The following is a 10,264-nucleotide window of genomic DNA, read 5'->3' as shown; positions in this document are numbered from 1 at the left end:
CCAATTCAAAAATAAATTATGTAATCTCATTTCTTTGTTTTCTCCAAAATTTCAGACCCAAACCTTTTCTATTGAGTCATAAAAGTGGATGTCTCAAAAACACAAACAAGAGACGTGGAGAAAGCTTGAATAATCTGTCAAAATGAATTAATGAGGCAGCTCTAAGCTCTGAGAAAGACTTTTTTGAAGTTGCACTACACCTTGACCTGCAGCAGATTAATTTGCTGTCGCCATTATTACATCATATTCAAATGTAACGATATTATGCTTTAATCTATTTTTAAATTTTCAGAAATTGACATGGGCTCTATCCTAAAGGAAGGAGGGAACACCTAGAAGTAAGTGACAAATATTACGTAACATTTATGGTCATAGTCACATGTTTATCTCATGTTTTAACTTCATATTTCATTTAAATATATATATAAGCAGTATTTTGGTTCCAAAACTAAGAATATCATGGGGAACATGTTTTTTAATGTGTCAGACCATTTCATTGTTTACAACATGTGTTTTCGTTGTTAAAAAAAAATATCAATTGATGGTTTAAAGGATCAATATTAAATTAAAACCTTGTATGCTAAATTGTCATCAAATATTAATTTGAATTTATTTGATGTTTAACTGGATGAAGAATTATCCAAAATAAGAAATAACAATATTTCTATTAATGGCATCCATCATTATAAACATGTTGTTGTCAATGTAGCGACATATTGTAATGGTAAATTTGTTTGTTTAAAACTGATTATGTATCTGCATACTTTTGTTTGAATTTAGTTATTTTGTAATTCATGTACAAATGTATTCTGCAACCTTTTTTTGGGGGAAAGTCCTAGAAAGAAATGTATTTTAGGATATAATATTTCCCAAATACAAAATCACCATAAGTGTGACAAGAAATCCTATATGTTGTTGTTGGTGTCATCAACATTTAGGTTGGACTGTGGTAAAGTGTTTTTTAGACAACAATGATTTTTAGGCTTCATTTAATTTTTCAAAACAATTGACAGAAACCACAATCAAAAGCTAAATTTTTTTTTATAGTTAAGATTTTGATACAGTATAGGATCCAAGGTTTTCAATCATCAATAACCTTCTTTTTTTTTTTAAGACTTCATTGAATTTCAGCAAACTTTTATGGAATCATCTTCATATTAAAATTAAGAATGGAAGCAGGGAATATGTCAAAGAACCAACTACCTAAATAAAGAGCAAAGAACAGCCAAAGGCCACTGATGTTCTCATAAGCAAGAGAATACAATACACATCTATAGTAAAAAAAAAAAATATCACTAATTGTTTTTATATAACAAAATGCATAATTTTACCTGAACTATACATGTTTTCTCCAGAGTCCTGCATATATCTACTATTGAAGCATGGTATTGTTTATAAATTGAATTGTATAGGGATTCATTTCAATGTTTCCAGTTGTAATTATGACATTTATTCTCTTTGAAGTTTAAAATTTTATTGGAGTTTTAATTCTGTGGATAAAATCTATTCACAAAAATATTAAAACTGAATTAAAACATGAAAAAAAAGTTCTGCTTTTAAAATTTATATTAATTATTTATTGATTTCAAACATATATTTCCAGAAAGTCTATCTCCCGAAGGTATAACTAATGATTTATTTTAATATTTATCCTATTTAGCATGATTCTGTATTATATAAATATATTTTCTGTTAGTAGAGGTATAATTGTACTGCGCAGCAGTACACATTGTAAAGGCAGTGATCAGAAAATTATTTTTATAAACAGTATCAATAATGCCCCAGAATAGTTATCATGTACCAATTAGTTTACACATGTGATAAATAAAGGTTGGAAGGGAGGGAAAGGGTTTAGTAATTATTGCATCAGTATTTTATCCATTCATTCTTTGTATCAACCAATTCATTCATACTTTAAAATGAGGGGTTAAAATTGACCCTTGAAATAAAGTATTTTTTTATAGCCAAAATACAAATTTGAATTGTTGTGATATAACTATTAATACAGAATTATTTCCTTTTCACACATCTTATTACAAATACTGAAGTTATGACCCCTGAATTATGCATTAATATAAAAAATTGTTGTTACATCAGTTTTGTTGTGATATTTGACTGATATTTTTTTTAGCATATATTACTTTGGACACAACCCCTAATCCAGAAATTGTTGTGTTAATAGGGATTCATTGTAAAGCTGTCACCTTTTGGTTTCAGAACATGAAACATGTTGGTTTCAGAACATGAAACATGTTCACATGAATATGGATTTAAAGAATTCAATTTATTCACTTGCAAGTGAATAATTCATGTGTGATTAGTGATGTTTCTTTGTTTATTTTGACAATACTGAACCTAACTGACTGCTAAAAGTGAATTATTATTTTATATTTCACATCCCTTAATGATTGAAACAAAAAAAATCATATTGATTTGGGGATGTAAGGGCGGGCGGGCGGCAACCAAATGTTGTCCGTGCATTTACTCATGAACCGTTCAACCAAACCTTTTAAAATTTTAATATGTTGTTACTGACAACATAACGGAGGTCAAGTTTTATAATGACGATTTTTACTTTTACCGTTCAGGAGTTAAGGTTCTTGAAAGTTTAAAAAATGTCGTGTCCGTGCATTTACTCATGAATCAGTCAACCAAACCTTTTAAAATTTTAATATGTTGTTACTGACAACAAAATGGAGGTCAAGTTCATTGCCTTTCCATTTGAAAACTATACAATTCATTCATTTTTAGCTCACCTGGCCCGAAGGGCCAAGTGAGCTTTTCCCATCACTTTGCGTCCGGCGTCCGTCGTCCGTCGTCGTTAACTTTTACAAAAATCTTCTCCTCTGAAACTACTGGGCCAAATTGAACCAAACTTGGCCACAATCATCATTGGGGTATCTAGTTCAAAAAATGTGTGGTGTGACCCGGTCAACCAACCAAGATGGCCGCCACGGCTAAAAATAGAACATAGGGGTAAAATGCAGTTTTTGGCTTATAACTCAAAAACCAAAGCATTTAGAGGAAATCTGACATGGGGTAAATATGTTTATCAGGTCAAGATCTATCTGCCCTGAAATTTTCAGATGAATCGGTCAACCCGTTGTTGGGTTGCTGCCCCTGAATTGGTCATTTTGAGGAAATTTTGCTGTTTTTGGTTATTATCTTGAATATTATTATAGATAGAGATAAACTGTAAACAGCAATAATGTTCGGCAAAGTTAGATTTACAAATAAGTCAACATGACCGAAATGGTCAGTTGACCCCTTTAGGAGTTATTGCCCTTTATAGTCAATTTTTAACCATTTTTCATAAATCTAAGTAATCTTTTACAAAAATCTTCTCCTCTGAAACTACTGGGCCAAATTAATCCAAACTTGGCCACAATCATCTTTGGGGTATCTAGTTTAAAAAATGTGTGGCGTGACCCGGTCAACCAACCAAAATGGCCGCCACGGCTAAAAATAGAACATAGGGGTAAAATGTAGTTTTTGGCTTATAACTCAAAAACCAAAGCATTTAGAGGAAATCTGATGTGGGGTAAAAATGTTCATCAGGTCAAGATCTATCTGCCCTGAAATTTTCAGATGAATCGGTCAACCTGTTGTTGGGTTGCTGACCCTGAATTGGTAATTTTGAGGAAATTTTGCCGTTTTTGGTTATTATCTTGAATATTATTATAGATAGAGATAAACTGTAAACAGCAATAATGTTCAGCAAAGTTAGATTTACAAATAAGTCAACATGACCGAAATGGTCAGTTGACCCCTTAAGGAGTTATTGCCCTTTATAGTCAATTTTTAACCATTTTTCATAAATCTGAGTTATCTTTTACAAAAATCTTCTCCTCTGAAACTAATGGGCCGAATTAATCCAAAGTTGGCCACAATCATCTTTGGGGTATCTAGTTTAAAAAATGTGTGGCGTGACCCGGTCAACCAACCAAGATGGCCGCCACGGCTAAAAATAGAACATGCAGTTTTTGGCTTATAACTCAAAAACCAAAGCATTTAGAGGAAATCTGACATGGGGTAAATATGTTTATCAGGTCAAGATCTATCTGCCCTGAAATTTTCAGATGAATCGGTCAACCCGTTGTTGGGTTGCTGCCCCTGAATTGGTCATTTTGAGGAAATTTTGCTGTTTTTGGTTATTATCTTGAATATTATTATAGATAGAGATAAACTGTAAACAGCGATAATGTTCATCAAAGTAAGATCTACAAATAAGTCCACATGACATAAATGGTCAATTGACCCTTTAAGGAGTTATTGCCCTTTATAGTCAATTTTTTTTTCTCTGTTACTAATGGGCAAAGTTCATTATAGATATAATTGTAAGAAGCAAGAATGTTCAGTAAAGTAAGAACTTCAAACACATCACCATCACCAAAATACAATTTTGTCATGAATCCATTTGTGTCCTTTGTTTAATATGCACATAGACCAAGGTGAGCGACACAGGCTCTTTAGAGCCTCTAGTTTAGCCTAATTTTCAAATTTGGATTTATTGACCAATATCACAATAAATCGTAGCTAATACAATGACTAGATTGGAAAAAAGTCTTTTTGTTGAAAATTTACGTTCCTGTGTTTTATTCATGATGTCACAAATAGTATTAATTGTGATTTTCTACGAAAATAGAATGAAAATGGGTAAATTTCCAGTGAATATTTGGACAGGAAACCTAGAGCACATACATCGACAAAACAAGTCTGTGACAATAACGTTTGTAATGACATTTTACATGTCTAACTTAAATATTTAGGTAGTCAACCACGTTGCTCTATGTTACCTGGTCTTAAATTTGGCTGAAATCCTGCCAATTTTGTCAAATTTTGCCAAAACTGCTTATTTTGGTCTAATTGGGATGTAAAAATCAACACTGTTGAATAAAATTATGACAGAAATAGTTCTCACATGTCTTTAGGTCAACTTATAGCATTTTTAGCTCACCTGGCCCAAAGGGCCAAGTGAGCTTTTCCCATCACTTGGCGTCCGTCGTCCGTCGTCGTCGTTAACTTTTACAAAAATCTTCTCCTTTGAAACTACTGGGCCAAATTAAACCAAACTTGGCCACAATCATCATTGGGGTATCTAGTTTAAAAAATGTGTGGCGTGACCCGGCCAACCAACCAAGATGGCCGCCATGGCTAAAAATAGAACATAGGGGTAAAATGCAGTTTTTGGCTTATATCTCAAAAACCAAAGAATTTAGAGCAAATCTGACGGGGTAAAATTGTTTATCAGGTCAAGATCTATCTGCCCTCAAATTTTCAGATGAATCCGACAACCCGTTATTGGGTTGCTGTCCCTGAACTGGTAATTTTAGGGAATTTTTGCTGTTTTTGGCTATTATCTTGAATATTATTATAGATAGAGATAAACTGTAAACAGCAATAATGTTCAGCAAAGTAAGATTTACAAATAAGTCAACATGACCAAAATGGTCAGTTGACCCCTTTAGGAGTTATTGACCTTTATAGTCAATTTTTAACCATTTTTCGTAAACCTTAGTAATCTTTTACAAAAATCTTCTCCTCTGAAACTACTGGGTCAAATTAATCCAAACTTGGCCACAATCATCTTTGGGATATCTAGTTTAAAAAATGTGTGGCGTGACCCGGCCAACCAACCTAGATGGCCGCCATGGCTAAAAATAGAACATAGGGGTAAAATGCAGTTTTTGGCTTATAACTCAAAAACCAAAGCATTTAGAGCAAATCTGACATGCGGTAAAAGTGTTTATCAGGTCTAGATCTATCTGTCCTGAAATTTTCAGATGAATTGGACAACCTGTTGTTGGGTTGCTGCCCCTGAATTGGTAATTTTAAGGAAATTTTGCTGTTTTTGGTTATTATCTTGAATATTATTATAGATAGAGATAAACTGTAAACAGCAATAATGTTCAGCAAAGTAACATTTACAAATAAGTCAGCATGACCAAAATGGTCAGTTGACCCCTGAAGGAGTTATTGCCCTTTATAGTCAATTTTTAACCATTTTTTCGTAAATCTTAGTAATCTTTTACAAAAATCTTCTCCTCTGAAACTACTGGGACAAATTAAACTAAACTTGGCCACAATCATCATTGGGGTAACTTGTTTAAAAAATGTGTGGCGTGACCTGGCCAATCAACCAAAATGGCTGCCACAGCTAATAATAGAACATAGAGGTAAAATGCAGTTTTTGGCTTATAACTCAAAAACCGAAGCATTAAGAGAAAATCTGACAGGGTTTAATTGTTTATCAGGTCAAGATCTATCTGCCCTGATGTTTTCACATGGATCGGACAACCCGTTGTTAGGTTACTGTCCTGAATTGGTAATTTTAAGGAAATTTTGCCGTTTTTTGTTATTATCTTGAATATTATTATAGATAGAGATAAACTGTATACAGCAATAACGTTCAGCAAAATAAGATCTACAAAAAAGTTTACATGACCAAAATAGTCAATTGACCCCTTAAGGAGTTATTGCCCTTTATAGTTAATTTTTAACATTTTTCATAATTTTTTGTAAATTTTTAGAAAATATTTTCCACTGTAATTACTGGGCCAAGTTCATTATAGATAGAGATAATTGTAGCAACAAGAATGTTCAGTAAAGTAAGATCTACAAACACATCACTATCACCAAAACACAATTATGTCATGAATTTATCCGTGTCCATTGTTTAATATGCACAAGACCAAGGTGAGCGACACAGGCTCTTTAGAGCCTCTAGTTTTTGTCGAGCCTGCAACTTTTGTTGCAGAAAGCTCGACATAGGGATAGTGATCCGGCGGCGGCAACGGCGGCGGCTACGGCGGCGGCTACGGCGGCGGCGTTAGCTCACTTCTTAAAAGCTTTATATTTTAGAAGGTGGAAGACCTGGATGCTTCATACTTTGTATATAGATGCTTCATGTTACGAAGTTTCCGTCAGTCACATGTCCAATGTCCTTGACCTCATTTTCATGGTTCAGTGACCACTTGAAAAAAAAGTTCAAATTTTTTGTAATGTTGAATTCTCTCTTATTATAAGTAATAGGATAACTATATTTGATGTGTGCGTACCTTGCAAGGTCCTCATGCCCGTCAGACAGTTTTCACTTGACCTCGACCTCATTTCATGGATCAGTGAACAAGGTTAAGTTTTGGTGGTCAAGTCCATATCTCAGATACTATAAGCAATATGGCTAGTATATTCGGTGTATGGAAGGACTGTAAGGTGTACATGCCCAACTGGCAGGTGTCATCTGACCTTGACCTCATTTTCATGGTTCAGTGGTTATAGTTAAATTTTTGTGTTTTGGTCTGTTTTTCTCATACCATATGCAATAGGTCTACTATATTTGTTGTATGGAATGATTGTTAAGTGTACATGTCTAGCGGGCAGATGTCATGTGACCTTGACCTCATTTTCATGGTTCAGTGGTCAAAGTTAAGTTTTTGAGTTTTGGTCTTTTTATCTAATGCTATATGCCATAGGTCAACTATATTTGGTGTATGGAAATATTTTATGATCTTTATGTCAGTCGAGCAGGTTTTATTTAACCGTGACCTCATTTTCACGGTTCATTGCACAGTGTTAAGTTTTTGTGTTTTGGTCTATTTTTCTTAAACTATAAGTAATGTGTCAACTATATATGTTGTATAGAAGCATTGTTAGCTGTACCTGTCTGCCTGGCATGGTTCATCTGACCTGGACCTCTTTTTCAAGGTTCATTGGTCTTTGTTTAGTTATCTTGGTTAATGTAAAGTTTATGTGACAGTTGTAATAAAGCTTAGATTTATACTTAAGACTATCAACATAATATCAATGATTAGTATAGAAGGCGAGACATTTCAGCATGTGCACTCTTGTTAGATATTTTCAAAATCCTAGGTAGGTGGACTTAGTAATTTTTTCTTACTTTATTCATTAAGGGGACACAGTTTGTCCTGCTAGAGGGTCATTTTCTATCTAGTTTATATGTTGTTATTGTTGACAACATGGAAGTCAAGTTTGATATTGATAATCATAAATTTTACCTATTAGGAGTTTTGGTCCTTGTAATATTGATAAATGCCAGAACACAAATAAATGTTAAAGAATCCGGTTTACTGTCATTTTGACAGCTCTTGTTTCTATATCTCCTAGCTAGCCCCTTTGATGAGAATTGTATGTCTGTGAGCATGGCGAGAGTATTGCAGTAATTAAAACTTAAATTCTACTATCTGATATATATAATTTAATTTGGATGTAACACGTCTTCTGATTGGCTGATGTTATTTTGTTATCAGCCCATAGACATAATTTAGTCATGTGACCATGATTTCATCAACGTTTTTCATGATTTTCTACGGTTTAAATTTTAGAAATGACTGTAATATTTTTTCTCTCTATTTGAAATAACATAAAAAATGTGGTGCACACCTTATGCTATGCGCTTTATTCAGTATGCACCAAATTTTTTATGTTATTTCTTCATGACAATCAGAATAATTTGTGACTATGCAGTAATTTATGTTTATGTTCCGGGACATATGAGTATTTGGACCATATGCGTATGGTCATGAACATATGGGTATATACTCATATGGTCGGAGTAATTAACACTATGATAAGATAAGATAAGATAAGATAAGATATTTTTTATTTCCAATTATGGGCCCCAAAGGGCATAAACATTACAACATCAATAATTTTTTTCATAATACAATACAAACAATGAGATAGTGCTCTATTTTTTGTTAACACATGTGAAACTAAATGGGCCAGATTTTGGGGCAAATATTGACAACAAAAAACAGTTTTTAAAAGAAAAGATCCCATTTTCTCATATTTTTCTGGTGCATGTTGATGTTATATCTTCATGTTTTATTTTAGGTAGATGGAATTAAGAATTTATCAAAGTACAAGACTGCTTATTGATTACAAGTGATTCTTAATCTTTAAAAACATAATTTGTTTTTACATTTTAGCAACATTTAAAGCAGAATTTGTTACCCTTCTAGATTACACTAAGATCACCTTCTAAATTACAATGTTTTATTGAAGTTGTCCAAATTTTAAGTTAATGTAGACATTTAGTGTTTGTGTCACATATTGCTTCTGCAAAATTGACAAGGTTCTTTAATAAAATGCTATCTTAATTACTAAATAAGAATCTTTAATTGATTAATTAGCCATTTGTGGCTTTGTAAAGGATTTGTAGAGCCGTGCTCAGAAGGAGAGGAGGATACTGCTCTACCCCTAACCCGAATAATTCAGTCGTTATATTCCGCTGATCTACGAAGGCTACATTAACGCCTGAACGTCTTCCTCAATCAAGACCGTCAACCGGAAAATTTAAACCACTATGCAATATGGGAATTTTGATTTAAATTGGCAGCTAAAGAAGGAGGAGTTCCGGATGTTAATTGATGTTAAATGATGTAAACTGATGTTAATTGATGTTTAAATTAATTATTATCGGATTTGTGTTAATTGAACACACATGTTTGGTAAGACAATTACAAGACAGTTGCGCAGACTCATTATCCTCATCGCCGCCAATTGGCTCTCGCTCCCAGAGAGCAGGCGACGCTGCCAATGATCATAAGGAGTTCAATCCCTCTTGTGGGAGAAAATCGGACACGGAAAGGGCTTGAATTATTCGAGTTACTCTACCCCCTGTTTATCCAAAAATCTATATCCATACCATGAAATTCTCTGTACTTTTCTGAACTACAAATTAATTCAGATCATTTTGTCGCATGCTTTACTGTTAGGTTGCATTTACAAATTGCCCACCAACTTCTTGCTTATTGAATCTTTATGTATTATTAAACATAATTAATGACCATTTATGAATTTTCTATACCTTTCCTAGTAGTTAATCATCTTGGTATCCAGAAATCATTGGAGAATGTTTTACTGTTTTAGGAGTTTTCACATCCAACACTCTTCAACTTCTTGTTTGCATACTATGTTGGGGTATCATCAGTTAATTATAGCAGTAGCATACACTTCCAACTTCTTCAATTTCAAAATAAAGCTTATAGTTACAGTTAGTTCATTGAAAAAGTGACAAATAATAATGGTATAAGGCAAAAACATGTTTTCTGCATATTCCATGTAATGTAAAACATTTTGATATTATTTTTTTTAAAGAAGTTGGCAAGATAAATGAGTTTGTTCTTAGTATCTCAAGTCATTGCTTCAATTATCTCCACTATACATCATGTTTGACTGAGAGATAATAATATTGAGAAAAAAATAAATGCTAAATTCCAATCTAATGAATTTGGTAACAAAC

At 33.1% G+C, this 10,264-nt stretch overlaps 1 protein-coding gene across 1 annotated transcript in view; it reads left to right on the top strand.

The window, feature by feature from the left end:
• Positions 1–296: 296 nt before the first annotated feature.
• Positions 297–10,264, top strand: part of LOC143067267 (muscleblind-like protein 1) — a 123,963-nt gene continuing 113,995 nt past the window's right edge. Inside the window, exon 1 of the mRNA XM_076240377.1 lies at positions 297–338. The gene's annotated coding sequence lies outside the window, so the exon portion shown is untranslated. The remainder of the gene's footprint in view (positions 339–10,264) is intronic.

This window comes from Mytilus galloprovincialis, chromosome 3, assembly GCF_965363235.1.
Source record: "Mytilus galloprovincialis chromosome 3, xbMytGall1.hap1.1, whole genome shotgun sequence".
NCBI classification, from domain to species: domain Eukaryota; kingdom Metazoa; phylum Mollusca; class Bivalvia; order Mytilida; family Mytilidae; genus Mytilus; species Mytilus galloprovincialis.
Note: the sequence above shows the minus strand (reverse complement) of the source record. Positions and strands in the feature narration are given on the sequence as shown.